Source organism: Falco biarmicus, chromosome 12, assembly GCF_023638135.1.
Source record: "Falco biarmicus isolate bFalBia1 chromosome 12, bFalBia1.pri, whole genome shotgun sequence".
In the NCBI taxonomy this organism is placed as follows: Eukaryota; Metazoa; Chordata; class Aves; order Falconiformes; family Falconidae; genus Falco; species Falco biarmicus.
In genome coordinates, this window is record NC_079299.1 from 16,928,827 (window position 1) to 16,946,159 (window position 17,333).

Here is a 17,333-nt window from a genome sequence, read left to right on the forward strand (position 1 = left end):
GGGAAAGTTAATTGCATTTAGAGGATTTCAGTGTTTAGAGCTGGAAGTAATGAATCCAGAGCAATGTCCTTGGAGATGCTATACCGTGGATGCAGAGTAGCGCTAGATGGCACTACAGTAATTTTCACTCGAAAAGCACAGGCCAAGCCCAGGGAAAGAGGGACTCGGGTCCAGCTTTGAATGGGCAGCTCAGATTTACCATCTACATTTTAGCTGGGTGGCCTGGGGAGATTCTGAGGAATGTGAGATACAGCAGTCTTTCCATGTATAGCCATGACTAAGTTGATAAATGGTATAATACATATATGTATTATATGTACATATATGAAGAAGAGTGTGGAAAGCTACTGAATGCTTTCATTTCACAAAGTGACACCACAAGGCACCTGAAAACCTGTAATGTTCTATTGAACCTAAGGTAAGGATATCCAGACTCAGTACATCTAAAAGCATGTTGCTCAAAAGCATACCAAAAATACTATGTGTCATCTAGGCAACTGGTTCTATGTCTGTCTGAAGGTATAAACTGGCTGTTTATAACTAAAACTTCAGAACTTAAAACTAGTGTTTTGTGCCTTAAAATGAAAATTTGACTTAGCAGGCCAAAATCAGCTAGATTTTGGGACTAACCTAATAGCTTGCTTTTCTTGTCATACAGAGTTAAATGCTGTCTATTGCCAATTTCTTTTACTGTTTCCCACAGGTGGTAGCTGACATCAAAACTTGATACTTGTCTTGTTCCTACTAACAGAAAATATAGCTTGTTGTCTCTTAACAGATATTGCAATAAGCTGATTTGAGAGCCTGCTTTTAGAACTTTGCAAAAGTACAGTCTTTTATAGGAACAACTGAGTGATTCTATAGCTTATATTATCAAATACATACAGGAGAAAATAGACCCTGTTGAAAAAATTGTACTTACTCTTGTAAGTTGAACTGATTTAAACTAAATTCAGGTGGCTTCTGCAATTTAAAGGACATGGTCTAACTCAGATTTCAGTTCTAAAACATTGTAGAATCAGATTTATAGGTCTTGTAAATTCTTTTAAAGGAAGCAGCACTGCAATTTATTTTATAATATCATAATTATTTTTCTATTTTGCATTTCTGTGAGTTATATTTTGCTTTCTGTTATGCTCCCGGTTTAAATCCTTAAAGGGTAATTAGTATCTATTTCACTAGAATCAGTGGGAGTAAGACATTTCAGAAATAGGGAACTCTGACATTTAAGGAGAGATCAGCATGAATGTTTAAGTTTCTTCAAGTAAATCTTATTCTAGTCATATAGCTACATACACTTTAGGGATATTGCCAGCTAAAAGGCCATCTGCTTATCAGTTACAAATAAAAAAAATTAATAGTACTTTACATTGCTGCAAGAACGGTCTTTGTCAATGGAAATGGCCCAACTGGAGACAAAAGGATTGCTTAGAAAAATAAGCCCTGGAACCAGTAGTATTATTTGACCATAGGTTGTGCTCCCACCCAGCCAGGATGTGCAGCTTAACCCCAGTGGTCTTTCAACACAAAAAGGGTGGAGAAGAAGGGCCATAGAGGTCAGAGCATAAAAATCTAGGTTTGCACCATTGCTTCAAACTGCCAATATTTAAATAGTGTCATGTAATAAGAAATTAAATGCCCCTTGTGCTGGAATTGGATGGTTTGCCCATGCAAGGCTAAACCTGTGGTAAAGATGAGAGACATATGATGTCCAAAAACACTTTAAACTGTCTCTTTTAGTCATAAGCCACTGCTCTTTGAAACAATTCCTGTGTGGTTCTGAGCACATCCTGAGAAAATGTTCTCGTTGTCCTACTTCTTCTAATGTGTACTCTAATAAGGGCTCCTTTAATCTGTACTTTAAATCTCCTTTAATCTGGTCACTGTTTTACACTTTGAGATGTACCCCTGAGGCCTCCTCTTGCCTCAGAAGAAGCTTGAAAAGAACCATAACTTGCTGCTTGCTTTCTCAGACATGTCTACGTCTACATTCCTGGAGTTGATGTTGGTCCTGATAGACATGTCCTAAAAGCAGACTCCATCCTAGATGCAAAAGTGGTCTGTGTAGCTGGCAACGAAGCACGGCACTCATGGAAATACTCACTGGTGAAGTCGAGGTCTGATGAGACACACAGTTTGTTGGTCACTTTGCAACCTGAGTGACTTAACTAAAGTCAATTCCAACAACCCATTTGAAATCCAAAAGAGCAAGCAGAAAAGTTTCCTGAACAGTGTGGTATGCCTGTGGGAAACAACGATAGTGCCCCAAACGTGACTGTTTTCACTGTCACCCCAACAGTACAGGGTGACACTTGAGCAAATACAGCTGCAGTGGTGGTGTATCACTGCCCAGCTGTGCAAGCTTGGGAAGAGGTATGCGCTTGACAAATGTGTTTGGTTCAGTGCTAATTACATTGCCAAACCACTGTGTGTGTGTATGTGGGTGTGTACGGTAGAAGATCAGAGAGTTGTCTTAGCTCATCTGAGCACCAGTATCTTGCCTAAACTAGTCACTGATGCTCTGTTTGTGTCCATGGCAAGGTAGGGTAACACAGCCTGCTCTAACCTAGGAGATAAAGCTTAGAAAGCTAATTTAGAAAATGAGTAGCTACGATTTAGTTAGCTGAACATGTGATAAAAGTCTCCCCTCATTTAAAAAATAAACTACCATGAAATATTTTCAGAATATAGCATACTTAAGACATTTTAATTCCCTTCTAGGCTTAAAATTCACATCAAAAACATTCTCAACTTCTTTAATCTGTCTATTGCAATGAACGTTGACTCTCTCCGTTTCCAGCCTAGCCTGGTTCACTCCTTCTTAGGAGCCTGGTGACCCTGGGCTCCCTGGGGATCACCAGACTGCTGCTGGCCTTAGTGCAGACACCTGCTCAGCATAGCACACTGCAGCCCATGACTCCCGGGCTCAAGCAGTCTGGCAGACTCATCCTCGCAGGTAGCTGGGACTGCAGGTGTGCACCACTGCGCCCAGAAAACAGCATGCCAGCAGCATCCTGGGCTGCATAAGAGGAGGATTGGCCAAGGGAGGCGATCCTTGCCCTCTGCTCAGCTCTGGCGAGGCCACACCTAGGGTGCTGTGTCCAGTTCTGAGCTCCCCAGTACAAGAGAGATGTGGACTTACTGGAGAGAGTCCAGCCAGCACAGGGCCACAAAGATGGTTAAGGGACTGGAACCTCTTCTGTAGGAGAGGCTGGGAGAGGTGGGACCGTTCAGCCTATAGGAAAGGAGGTGCAGGGGGATCTTGTTCCTGTGTACAAATACGATGGGAAGTAACAAAGAGGAGGGAAACTGACTCTTCTCAGTAGTGCCCAGAGACAGGACAAGACGCAATGGGCACAAATTGAAACATATGAAATTCCATCTGAACACAAGAAAACACTTTTTTACTGTGAAGGGTGATTTAACACTGACTGTTACAGGTTGGGCAGAGAGGTTGTGGAGTCTCTATCCTTGGACATACTTAAAACTCAACTGGATACAGTCCTGGGCAACCTGTATGAGCTGACCCTGCCTGAGCAGGGGCTTGGGCATGGTGACCTCCAGAGGTCCTTTCCAACCTCAGCTATTCCGTGACTTTGTGATTCTGTGAATTTGCTTCAAGGAAAGAAAGCTCCAAGTCTTTATTGAGTTGGTACTATAAGGACTGTACCTTTTAATGTCCAGTCTGTAGTAAATTCAGACAGCCCTGATACAGGAAATAGGCACTAATCTTAACATAAACATAAGGTTTACCCTTATGTAAATTACACTGGATTCACATAAATTGCATGTTTATTAGTATTCTTGTCTTTCACTCTCATTTGCCTATAATTTTCATTTGTGCAGCTCTCTTCAATTATGGCTTTAGTTGTATTTCCCAGTTTGTATTCTCCCCTCAACAACAACAAAAAAAACCCAAAACAAACCCAAAGAAAGAAATAAACACACTCTGTATTTTGTTTCTTGACAAAGAGTTAAGAAAATTTGAGATCTGTCCTCTTTTTACTACCTTGCTGTTGATTACTAATCTGTATTTGTATTTATGCATACACACATGCACATGCTCAGGCACAAGATCATTTAAGTTAAATCATTCAGGTGTTTTGACATTGTATGGACTTCAGCGGTTTCTTCCATTTTTTAAGTTTAGCTGTCAGCCTTCAGAAACCACATTAGTAGCCACTAACACTAAACATTACTGATTATACTCAGATTTTTATGAAAGTAAGAAATCTAAATCTTCAGTCCTACCTCACTGATCTTCAGTGCTCTGAAAAAACAGAGCAAGTTCAAAACTTCATTGCTGCAAGCGTGGTAGATGAAGGTAGATGAAGCCACCAACCAGAATGTCTCCCAGGCCACCTCGTGGTGGGCACTGCCACAGAAGAATATAGCGTGCACAGATATTCTTGGTGACTGTTCAGCTGCTTTAATTTATAGTCGAATTATGCTGACAGTCAAGTGACCTGGGCAACAAAGAGATATTTTAAAGCAGTTTTGTAGGTTGCTCACATCTATATTCAAAAACCTTGGCCCATGTTTCTCGCACTGATTCCTTACCCATTTGCACCTAAGTTTCATTCTAAAACTCAGAAAGATGAAATAACGCAACCCTGTTCATGCTGGTGTCAGGCATCTGAGTTACACATTGTTTTGCTTCACCTCTTTTCAACTAGCTGTGACTTCTGCAGATGAAAAGTGCTGTTATTAATGCTGAACACTGGTCTTCCGTGTTGAACTGCGGAAGGCACAGTCTGCCAATCCAGCAGTACAGTGTGTGGTCACAGGGACTAAGCACTGGAAATACAAACCTGGAATGTATTTGTGTGGCATTAACTAGGTCTCAACCCAATCTTTTCCTACTGTTGCTGTAGCCTGAAAAACTATGCAAATGCGTTGCTGCTGAAGAAAGGAGAGAAAACGAAACAAGTCCAGACAACAGAAACGCCAGCTCACATTAGTATTCTGCCATGGTGAAATAAACCAGATTGTTCAGACAAAATAGGCACAAACAAAGGTCTCATTGGGAATATAGCTGCTTGAATAGGAACAGCTCTAATCTCAGTAGTGCCACAAATCCCCTTTGAGAAAATGAATTTTGGAACACTTTAAATTTTTAACTGTTTTTCAGTTTCCATGGAATAGCACTGTGCCTCAGGCCACTCTTAATAACATTCCTGGCTTGCCCTGCTGTAACAATCTGTAAAAACTCATCCAGTCAGATGATTAGTGTTTTAATATCAAATTGCTTTGGAGTACATTTACGGTTGGAAGTGCATAATAGTATGTTTTATTATTGCTGTAAAACTAAAAACAAACCAAAAAAAAGCTAGAAGAGAAGTGGTTTGCTTTTTTTGCCCATTGGGGAGCTCTGGTTTGTTATTACATTCTATGCAATGATAATTAATGACTCCACAACCAGCAGTAAAAAAGTGTTCCCTGGCTAAAATTTTCAAAAGTAACTAATGATTTGGGGTTTCTTTGCTTTTATGTGTTCAGTTTGAAATACCTTAAAGAGGGACCTGGTTTTCAAAAAATGCTAAGCACTGACTTTCTGCAAATCATCTACCTTCCTCTTAAAACTTTCAGACCCTGTTATTTTAAGGTCATGGTAGATTCTGTTTACTGGTAACAAAAGTATGTCAATTCACAAATTAGTAAAAGAGCACCAGAGCAGATCACAAATAAATCCATTACAGGGGAAAATATTTTGAAATGATAGCTTCCTTGCACCTGCAAGAACAGACTTCTAGACTCTTGGGATGATTGGAAGCTGCTTAATGAACAAGCATGTAAGCAAAAGAGGGTAGGCTAGGGACCGGTTCTAGCAGTTGTTTTGTATTACTCAGTAAAAGAAAGATCAAGACCACATCCTACAGTCTTGGGTGGTGCTTGGACATGTCCGAGTACTTTTGAATGTCACTGTACACGTTGCGCCTGCCTGAAGCTGTCCTGGAGCCTGGCTGTCCTTTGCCTGGCAGGTGAAATCACTGTTAACACCTGTCCAAAGTGGGGAACATGTGACTGAATCAGAAGGCTGATGTTTCAGCCTTGGTGTCAATGCTCATCAAAGTACGATGGAGAAAGGAGCACCATAAAAGTTCTTATTTCATCCACCCAAATGACTCAGCTTCAGAAAAATCCAGAGAGGCTTCTAGGTCTTTCCTGCAGCTCAGCTGCACTGGAGCAGGCAGAAGAAAGCGAAGGACTGAAGGAGAAAGCATGTAACCGCTTCCAAGCTCTTCCTCTGCCACAGTGATTACACCAGGGCATCCTTATTTCACACTCCTCTACTTCTAGTCATGTTCAGTTAGCCCAGATTAAGAACCTTTGGACATACATCTCCCCAGATCAGTTCCAGTCTTTTAAACAGCCTTGCCTTTTCTTCGAAGGGCAGTTTCTTGCCAGGGCAGGTATGCTGGATGTTCAGGTCAACTTTTCAGAAATACATTTCTCTTCTGATACCTGAGGTTCTCACACTTTCAAGTGCAAATTGCCTTTCTATTCATCTCAGCAAGATGCAACTTTTGGTCCTGTAAAATGAACAACGAGCACGCTTGCAAACAACCAGATCACTGTGCTGCGGCTGATTTTTCATGCAAGCAGACGTGTCAGAGGTCAGTGAAGGCAAAGCAGCGTAGTGCTTAGTAGCTCAGGGTGCCCAGCTGCATGGAGCTGGCTGGGCTGCTGATGGGGGTTCCTCAGTTTTTAATCCTAAATCTATCCCGTGTTGGGATTATTCTTGTTACATCAGACACTAGGCAAGGCTCTGCATTTGCTCTACCTTCCCCAGGATTGTCCACTCCCGCTTTGCAGAGGTCTCTGTCCCTATTGCAAGTCCCTCCTCCCAAATCTTGTGGTTTACCTAGCACATGCTCATCATCCTTTTGCTTCACGGTGTCCTGGGTGATGGGATTTATCCACACGCACCAAAATTTCCACAGCAGGATAATGAAAGTGGTTATTGTTTTCCTCCAACTCTCTTCCTTTGCTATTATCTTAGACTTCCCATCACTAATTCTCCTCAGCCTGGCTGAAGGAGAGAAGACTGTTCATCTCGTTCCAATCTAAAAGGAAAAAGCCTGGAAGTAAGGAGGCAGCATCAAATGATCACACTTCTGATGACTGCTCTGACTTTCGTGGGCTATCCTCTGGCTGTGTGTCACTGTGGCCTAGAACAAGCACCCTAGCATGGGGAAGTCCTACCACTATAGATGCACTGCGGTTCTCACAGACACACAGACTTCTGGGCACAGGGATGCTGGGTCTGCAGAGAAGGCTGAAAGGTTCTTCTTTTCTGAACTGAAAGGGTGCTATTCTGCTTTTGCCGAACAATTTGATTTTACAACTCCTGACAACTCCTGCTAACTGAGTTTTGCTATCTGACTGCTGCTGCTGCTAGGAGTGAGGGGAGAACATGCGCCTTCACTAACTTCATCAAACTTTATGAAGCTCCATTTAGAATTAAAAAGTTTTATTTAAGGTATATGCCTACATTTGCTTTCTCGAAGTTGTTCTAGGTTGCAGAGAAGATAACCCTGGAGAAGGGACTGGGAGAAAGTGCTCAGAGCCAGGGCTGCAGAGCTTGCCAGGGTCAGGCAGTTTTTCATGCAGAACCAGGATCAGTCAGGGGCGCAGCTGAGAAGCAACGATCTGGCAGAGCTGGGCTACGAAATGCAGTGAGAGTGGCAGCTCAGGGCCGGTGAAGCAATCACGGTGGCTGATAGCACAGAAAGCGGGCAGTGTCACCCAGGAGTGGCAGGCTGGGGACACTGTGCACGGCATACCCAGCAGTGCTGCACTGCATTGTTGGCAGCACGCACAGGAGCTGGCAGCGTGCCCGGGAAATAAACATTGGAAGATGAAAGCAGGCCAGTGTGGGAGGTAGCAGCCTGCTCAGTTTCCAGCCTCTGATCACCTTCTTCCAAGCCCTGTTTCCTCACAGTGTCCCTTTCTTTTCCCACAATGAATGGATCATTGCCCTCCATCAGGCAAATGAATCGCCTTATGAAAGATGGGATTGCCCAGATGCTTCCCCAGGGAACTGCTTTGCATTCAAAGGTGTGTGTGTATCCTGAGAAAGGAGGTGATCTGATTTCTTTTAATAGACTCATTGCAGCCTCATTGTCTGGAGCATCCACAGTTGGGTGGCTTTCTCATATCCTTCTCAAAGTCTTACTGATACAGCTCTGTAGGGTGTCTATACCAACACATTAGTACAGAAATACCACAGCAAGTAGCATCAAGCTTTGAGGTCTCATTGTTGGTCCCTTGCACCAATGCTTCATGCCAAAATCTAAGTAGATCCCACAGCTGTGCGGGTCAGGCTGGTGAAGCCTGGGGATCATAAGCAGCACTTGCACAGCCTCCATCCTGCTGGGGTCTGGCTACAGCCTGGCTCTTCTGGTATTAGGAAATTTTTTTCTTGTTTATAGCAACTATCAGCCTATTTTCTTTCTTTTCCTCCACCCTATGATCAGATGCCCTAAATGAAACATATGGTAGTAAGAACAAAGCAATTGATTATTTCCCTCCACTCAGTTACTACTGTCTCCGAACATGCACCCCCTTCTTTCCTCTTCCCCCAGCTGCATACGCTGAGCAAGATGCCATACGGTATGGAATATCCCTTTGGCCAGCTGGGGTCAGCTGTCCCTGCTGTGTCCCCTCCCAGCTTCTTGTGCCCCCCAGCCTTGTGGTGTGAGGCAGGGTGGTGTGAGAAGCAGGGAAGGCTTTGGCTCTGTAAGCACTGCTCAGCAGTAATGAAAACATTCCTGTATTATCAACACTGTTTTCAGCACAAATCCAAAACATAGCCCATACTAGCTACTATGAAGGAAATTAACTCTATCCTAACCAAAACCAGCACAAAGATAAGCGATGCTTTTGAAGCAAAAGCTCTCAGGTGATACGATGATATTAAATGTTACAGAATGACAGAAAGGTAGAGGTTAGAAGGGACCTCTGGAGGTCATCTCAACCAGCCTCCCCCCCATCATGCAGGATCAGCTAGAGCCTGCTGCCCAGGACCATGTCCAGATGGCTTCTGAGTATTTCCAAGGATGGAGACTCCACAATCTCCCTGGGCAACCTGTTCCAGTGCTTTGTCACCCTCACTGTGAAAAAAGTGTTTCCTGGTGTTCAGGCACAACATCCTGTATTTCAGTTTGTGCTCATTTCCTCTGGTCCTGTCACTGGGCACTACTGTAAAGAGCCTGGCTCTGTCGTCTTTACATCCTCCCTTCAGATATTTATATAAATTGATGACATCCCCTGAGCCTTCTTTTCTCCAGGCTAAACACTTCCAGCTCTTCCAGCCTTTCTTCATAGGAGAGAAGCTCCAATCCTCTAATCATCTTAGCGGCCCTCTGCTGGACTCTCTCCAGTAACTCCGTATCTCTCTTGTACTGGGGAGCCCAGAACTGGACACGGTACTCCCGTGCCGAGTAGAGGGGAAGGATGAAGGATGACCTCCCTGCTGGCAACACTCCTAATGCAGCCCAGGGTACTGTTACCCTTTCCGGAGGCAAGGGCACGCTGCTGGCTCATATTTAACTTGGTGCTCGCCAGGACCCTCAGGTCGTTCTCTGCAAAACTGCTTTCCAGCCAGTCAGCCCCCAGCACGTACGGGGGCCTGGCGCCATGGCTTCCCAGGTGCAGAACTTTGCATTTCCCTTTGCTGAACTGTTAGACTAACTAGATCCCAGCTATGCTGGCTCTGTATTTATTTTGCCTGTTGTTACTACTTATTGGCTCATTCTTTCTTGCACTGTTTATGTGGGACTGCCAAGTGGCAATTTAGCTGCATCTGTGCTGGGTGCACATGAATCCTTCATGAGTGCTACCCTGTTCTAGAAATGTAAATTCACACATTGGCTTCATCAGTATCATTCTGAATGCAACTAACATCAATTATGTATGTTTCATTATATTTTTCATCCTCTTCCAAGGTGCAGAATTGCTTATACAGTGTATTATTTCATCTTTGGGGGTTTTGCTGGTAATATATATGCTAGGCTGGGTTCTGTACGCAGAAGTATTCTGAAGCTGCCTCTTCTTGAAGCTGAATGAGGCCTGTTACCTCAGCCTCTCCTTACAGGGAAAGTGCTGCAGCTTTGCCTGGACAACTTGGTGGCATCCACTGAACTCGGTACAATTTGTTGAAGTTTTCCTTGCATTTGGGGATGCAAAACTGGACATGCTATTCTACGTGTGGCTAAATAGAAACAGATAACCATTTTACCTGGCCTACTGGCTATGCTCCTGGTGGTACAACGCAGGATGACCTTGGCCTCCTTTGCTGCCAGGACACAGGACTTCCTTGCAGCCAACTTGCTGTCCACCAAGACCCCCATCCTTTTCTGCAAAGCTGCTCCCCAGCCCACCAGTCCCCAGCCTGTACTGTGCGGAGAGCTCTTCCTTCCCAGGTGCTGGACTTTGGAAACTCCTTGCATTTGTCCTTGCTGAATTTCATAGACTTCCCATCAGGCCATTCCTCCCATCAGTCTAGACCCCTTTGAATGGCAGCTGTGGCCTCCAGCATTTCCACTGTCCCATTTTGGCATCACCTGCAAACGTGATGAGCAGGCACTCCATCTCCTCCTCAAAAGTTACCGAGATAGATGTCAAACAGAACTGGCCCATGATACTCTTGCTTGCTACTCCAGCAGAGTGCAACCCATTGACCCCTACCCTCTGAGCCTGACGAGCTAACCATTTCTTTCCCACCTAACTGTCCACCCTCCGTACTGTATAGCATCCCAGTTTGTCAGCTAGATGCAAAAAGATGAGGTGCGCTCTGGTACTTGGAACACCAAGTTATCTTTTCGTACTGGTGCAGCGAGGAGCGATTCCTTTGTCTGATGCGATCAAATGGACTTCATCCATACTTTAGCCAAGCAATGAATTTGCTCCCCATTATACAGAAGGGAAACTGGTTTGGATGGGGTATTGCTCCCTTCCAGCAATGCCCACAGGCCCTCAGGAGCCCCTGCCTGTCAGACTGCACTAGTCCCTTCTGCCTGCAAGGACCGTCTGACTTCCAAGTACAACGCCAGCGCCGCTGGAGGCATTACCTAGGCGGGCAGCTGCCACAGCAGGTGTGTCAGCCATGAGCCATGTCTTTACAAAAACCCAAAAATACGCGCCGGGAGCACGCTGCGGAGCTGCTCCGACCATTTCCTAAAGGCCGCGGGGCCACCGGTGCGAGGCAGCGGCCCGTCCCGGGCCCGCCGGAGGCCGAGCGAGGGGAGCCAGCGCCCGGGGGGCCGGAGCGGTGCGGGGGGCTGTCCCGCAAGGCCGGGGCGGCCGGGCACGTCCTCACCGGCGCCCGAGGGGAGCCGCCCGGCCTCCGCTCCGGGGAGAAGCGCCGGGGGCGGCTCCCGCCGTTCCTGCTCCAACGCCGAGCGTCACGGGTGAACCGCGGCCCGACTGCGGCTCCTGCGCGCTGCTGGAGCGGCCCAGCCGCGCTGCGGCCCCGCATGGCGGGGCAGTGCCGAGCGGAACCGCCGCCGCCACCCCCGGCCCCGCCCGACCCCCCACCGCACCTCCCCGCACCCCGCTGGCCGCCGCAGCCCCCTCCCCCGCCGCTTCCTCCCGTCGGCCCCCTCCACGTGACCCAGCCCTTCCCCACGGCCCTCGCCCGAACCCAAAATGGCCGCCGGTGAGCCCCTTCCCAGATTGGGCATCGTGCCCGACTCCAAGATGGTTGTCAATGGAGGCTCTCCGGGGACAGCCTAGCGGGTCAGTCCGAATACTGCGGCCCGGTAGGCTGGGCGATGCCCCGCCTCAGCCAGTCCGCCGCTCGCATTGGCGCTGCCAAGGCCCAGGCCTGCTCTCATTGGCTAGAGAGGTGTCGCTCCCGCTCTCTCCGCTCCAGGGCCCGGGGAACTATTTTCCATTCGGCGGAGGGGGGCCGGGGAGGGGGCTCCGCTGAATCGCTCCGTCCGCGCCGAGCGGCAGGCGGCGGGCCCGGGCGGGGCGGCGGAGGATGCTGCGGCCGTTGGGGCCGCCGGGACGGCGCTGAGGCGTCGCTGTCCCCCGCCGCCGCGCAGCGGTAGGTGCCTCCCGGCCGGGGCTCCGGCTCGGCGGACGGGACCTGCGCCGCTCGCCCCCCGGCGGCGGGAGGCGGCCGCTCCCCACCGCTGCCGCGGCCCCGCTGCCGCCCGCCGAGGCCGCGGGTCCGTGAGGGTGGCGGGGAGCTGCCGCCGTCTCCCGGCCGCGGGCGGCCAGCGCCCGAGGGAGCCGGGGGAAGGGCCGGGGCCGGGCGAGCGGGAGGGGGAGGGCTCGGCCGGGGCGCAGCGGGGTGCCCGCGGGGGAGAAGGCCGCCCCGGGGCGGTGGTGGGGGGGGTGTCAGGTCCGCTCGGTCCCGGCCCGCTTCTGCGGGAGGCGGGGGAAGCCGGGGCGGGCGGCGGCAGCGAAGCCCGGGGCTGGGGGCTCGACCTGCCCCAGCCCGAGCCCGGTGCCGGCGGCCGAGGCGTTCGGCCGGGGGTGCCCCGTGTCGGGCGGCGGCGGGACGGCCCCGCCGGGCGGCCGGGTTAGTGCTGGGGCTGGTGCGGGAGCGGGAGCGGGAGCAGGGGCCGGCGGTCCCCCGGAGCTGGGCTTGCACGCACGTCTGTCCGTGTGGAAATCGCACTTGCAAAATTGCCGTTCAGGTCTTCGGGGCACACAGCCTAGCGTTAACCCCTTCCGCGGGGCTGGGACGTTACTCGTCAGGCAGCTCTCCTGGGGAGTGCTCGTAAAAGTTTGGAAGTCGTCTTCATATGCAGCTTAAAGTTATGAATGGCTTCTTGGAACTGTAGAAGCAGTAAATCGCGTTATTTCTGCTGTTGTTAACTCTGTAATTCGACACTAGCACTGGATCACAATAGCTTAATCCCATGAAATACATTTCTGCCTCTGATATGTTTGTTTCATCGGGTTTCTGTATCATCTGATCACGTATTCTTATGAACGCAGCATGTACAGTAGTTGTGCTTCCATTCCCTGAATGCTCACAGAAGGCATGCACACACCCCAACCCCTTCCTCAAGCTTGTTGGAAGTTTTCTGCAATGTGGTTATGGTTGTAAGCTACAAATTTTAGGCTGCTCATCATACGGGGTACCCATATCCCATGGTGTGAGGTATGATCCCTGAACGTGCAACACATACCTTCTTGTGACAAATACAGTGCTTTTCCACTGAAGCTTATTCTGGTATTGGTTGTGAGTTCAGTAAAGGTGTGCCTTTTCTCACGTAATTTGCAACAGCTTCAGGAGTGCTTTTGTTGGTGCAGTATATTCCCATAACAAGAAAATATTTTGGGTATAGATGTGGCCCAAGTGAACTAACAGTTTGCGGGGAGATGCTATGAATGGAAAGTACTACTGAAGTTTTCATTTATATAACCTTATTGAGAAATAAGTATGTTGCATCAGTTTGCATGGAAGTTGACTGGATATAATTTCAAATTGATCTGCATCCTTCAGAAGACAGGGGAATTAAGTATGCATTGGATATAGAGTGAAAATCTTGACAGGTTTTTTGTGGGTTTAAACCATTGAGCATGAAAACTGCCTTTTCATGACTATCTGAATGCTTCAAATACTTCAAATAGATTTGAATGTTCTGTTTTCTTGAGTTTTTACTTTACCTTAACATCTTCTGTGTAATTTTTTTTAAAACCTAAACTTTCCTTAGAGATGAGCAATTACATTTCAGGGCACTTGCCCCTCACCCCCTCCCACTACTGAGTGAATGGCAGAAAAGACCCTTCTGTGGTTGCAAGTACCACAGTATGTATTTTACTAGGTTTCAAGCGTGTTACCATTTAAGATGTAGTTTTAGAATCGTTTTACTTTAATAATTTTGTTATTATCGTATGAGTTAAGGCCCAGTACTAGAAGGAAATTGTTCAGTTGCTGGACCCTTTAGTGTGACCTTCTTTTCTAGAAGTGCTTTTATTTTTATTATGGGATTATACAATGAGGGTGTAATTCCTAATTTCCTTACATGTAAACCTGGTTAACTTCAGTTTAGGGAAGTTACTCCAAGATACAGTATTTTTCAAAAGAGACTTTTTAGTCCCGTTCTACTCCACAAAGTATATTTGTGCAACATGGAGGTAGTAATTTATGGGTGTCGGAAGTTTTGAGTCCCACAAATTATTGAGAAGGATGGAGTGTCCTTTCATAAGTCTTTTTCAGGAAGGGAAGTTGGGGTTGTGTCACTAGGTAATGACCATGGAGTACATCATAGCCCCCAAATGCCGTTTGCCTTACTCAGACCTCATAACTTTTATGCTGAGTTCAAATCTCTCATGGGCCACTGTGCCTACGGATGACATTAAGGCAATTTTGTAGTTAAATTCTGTTGCAAGCGTAGAAATGTTGAGGTGTGGTTCACACAGCTCAAGATCTTGTGTTGTACAGGTTTGTGCTATTAAAGGCTTCCCACTGAAGATGTCTTGCGGCCTTCAGCCTCGACATAACCCCTGTTACCTTGAATATCCCCAGTTGATGAAGTTGCTACAGTGACATGCTGAAAGAAGGCAAGTTTCCAAGTTAACCTCCTCATTCATTCAGTTGTCAATCTGCAAACCAAGATATTGAAGTGGACCTGGTATCAAAGCAATAGGGTCTCTGTCAGAACAGGTCTAGTTTTGTCTTTTTTGTGGATTTTGTACATTAGTCACTATGGCAGAGTGAATCAGCTATACTTTTAGGTTGCATTCTTTGTCAGTCCAAAGCAAACTACAAAAAAGGCTAGGCAAAACAATTTTGAGACCTGATAGACTGAGCTGCTGAAATCTGTTCTGAGTTTTCCAGTTGGTCTGGATGTCTTGCATCTACTCTGGTTTCAGAATTGCATTAGCAATACAACAACTAGTGAATTTGGACAGCTGGGTGGCATGCAATAGCTTGACGTGACTTCATATGTGTGACAGCATTGGAAAAATGGCTGGGTTAGTCCTTGGAGGAATATCTAGAATTTCTCTTCTATTGCTCTTGTAATGATGGCAGGTACATCTAAGAAAGAGAGAGCTGACGGAAGGGATTTGAAATCAACTGTGTTCAATTAGAAAGTTGGGGGGGGGAGGTTTAATGTTATGAAACATCTGAAACCTGTCACTCTGCAGCAGGGTTCTGGGAGGACCATTCATCACATTTGATGTGGCAATTCACGTATTTCCCTGATGGACTAATAACCCAAGATGGTATAACGTGCATTTTTCTGGTCTCATTAATTATCTGTAAAGTTGAGAGAAATGTATTTCAGTCTAATCAAAGGGTAGCGCTGATTGCTGTTAATATTTGTAAAATTTGTAAACCACCTTGTCCTGTGATAGCCTGTTGCTAAATATATCAGCTTTTGGTAGATACTTCATGGATTCAGGTGACTCCATGTAACTTTCATAGAGTAGATTTATCTAGTCTTAAGATTTAGTTAAAGCGGTGATGTTTCATTACTGCTACTAGTTGTGAAAACAAATGTAAAATCTAAAGAGCATACCTTTTTTCTTCGCTAAAACGTACATTCCTGACTTTGTAGAATGAAAGAAGTTTTGACGTAAAGGCTTCGCCATAAACTCCTAAAATACTGATTCAGATTCCGAAATATTGGAAGTTATTCTTCTATATATGTAACTATAGTTAAGTAATTCTTGAGTAGCTGTCTATTTTTAGGCTGATTTCCTTGCCTCTTGTTTCCCCAAGAGCTATGTTTTGGTAGTTTCTTCAACCTTTAAGGGGAAATTAGCACTTAGTATTATGTTGTGGTATTTATGCCTAGAGGCTTCATTAAGACTACAAGGTTTGGTTGTGTTGAGCAATATGCATCTCCAGCTCCCCTCCATCTGATCATGGCCTGCACTGTACTGAGATCCCTGCTGTCTTCTAAAGATGTCTACCTAGTTATAAATAAGTGTGGGCTGATTCATGGGGTTTGGGGTCAGAAGGATTATTGGCTTTTCTGATACTGTCAACGTATGTATTAGTTTGAAACAAACATGCAATTGCTCCATTGAATAAGTGCCCTGAAACATTGTATGTTTGTGTGGTTTGGTTGTTGGACAGCTTATTTTAATCTCCGAGCTATATCTAGTTAAAATATTGTATTTAAAATTTAGTAAATGTATGCTATACCTTCTGGAGCCCTTATACTTTGTCAGCTCTATAAATTAACTCTGACACACTGAATATTTTTCACCAGCTAACATAGCTGTTAGTTAAGTTAAATAAAGGAGAAAAGCCCACATGCTCTCTCCATGCATACAGCTGGACATCTCTGTTAAATTTTTCAACAAAAAAAATGAAATTTTGATTGCTTTTTAAAGCTTCATGAATACACTAATTGGTGAATCATCTAATGTGCAGTTTAGTTTCAGGAAATATGAAATGGCTCGCTAACTTCACGGTTATAAGATTATGCAGACCTTCTGAAAATCTCAGTAAGAAAATGTGTGCAGTGGTGGTGGTTGATATTTTTGGCTGTGAGAGGTTGGCTAAAACTCAATGTAGTTATGCATAGTCTGCACTAGTTTATATGGTAGAAACTCCTTTGAAGAATTATCTGGAAGGAAGAAAGAATAATTTTACAGGTTTATCTGCTCTTGGGACCTTATCCAGATTTTGTTAAAGAAGTTTGCAGTCAGGAACCTTTTCTGGATCTGTAACTGGTCCCAAATTCCTGGATAACATGGTAGTTGCTTTTTGCCCTGTGCTTTTACACAGTCGTGGTTGTTGAATTCTTCAGCCTTAATGTTGGACAGCTGCAAAACATTTAAAGCCTATCTGAGAGATTGGGATAAGGAGGAGGGGGGAGATGGAGGCTTCCCAGATAAGTAATACTTCTTGAGGACTCTGAAGTATTTTCTTTATGTAGCCATATACGGTGTGTTTCTGGTTAGGTGTACTACTTGGTTATGTATTGTGTTATCAGTTGAAGTATTTAAACCACTAGTCCTTTTTTTGTGAAAGTTTAGGTCTCTACAGTAGTCGAAGAATCAAAGAGGTCAGGAATTTGCTTTTCTTTTTGCTGTAGCAGAATAAGAAAAAAATCAGTGCAGTGCATAAGATCCCTTTCGTAAACTCAAGGTTTTTTGTAATAAATATTCTCATTGTTGAAGATGCGTGGAACATTCTTAGAATATTGTGGCATTGCAATACATATTGTAATGCTTACGCCAGGCACCAGTTTCTTAAAGGCAGAAGCTTTTACAGTGTTTAGAAGTGCTTCAGCAATTTCTGATTAGAGTACATTTACAGAGGTGAAATTTAAAAGATTGTTTAAAAATTTTAAGTGCAGTTGAACTAATAGAAAATATTTTTTTCTGCAGTACTAGATCTGATAACA

At 45.6% G+C, this 17,333-nt stretch overlaps 1 protein-coding gene across 7 annotated transcripts in view; it reads left to right on the top strand.

The window, feature by feature from the left end:
* Window positions 1-17,333, top strand: part of SOCS5 (suppressor of cytokine signaling 5) — a 94,101-nt gene that overhangs the window by 46,906 nt on the left and 29,862 nt on the right. For 2 of the 7 annotated variants that reach the window (XM_056357308.1, XM_056357309.1), the window contains exon 1: window positions 11,893-12,055. The exons of 4 other annotated variants lie outside the window; for them this stretch is intronic. The gene's annotated coding sequence lies outside the window, so the exon portion shown is untranslated. Of the gene's footprint in view, window positions 1-11,892; window positions 12,056-17,333 lie in introns of those variants that run through there. One more of the 7 variants, XM_056357307.1, reaches the window with a different exon arrangement.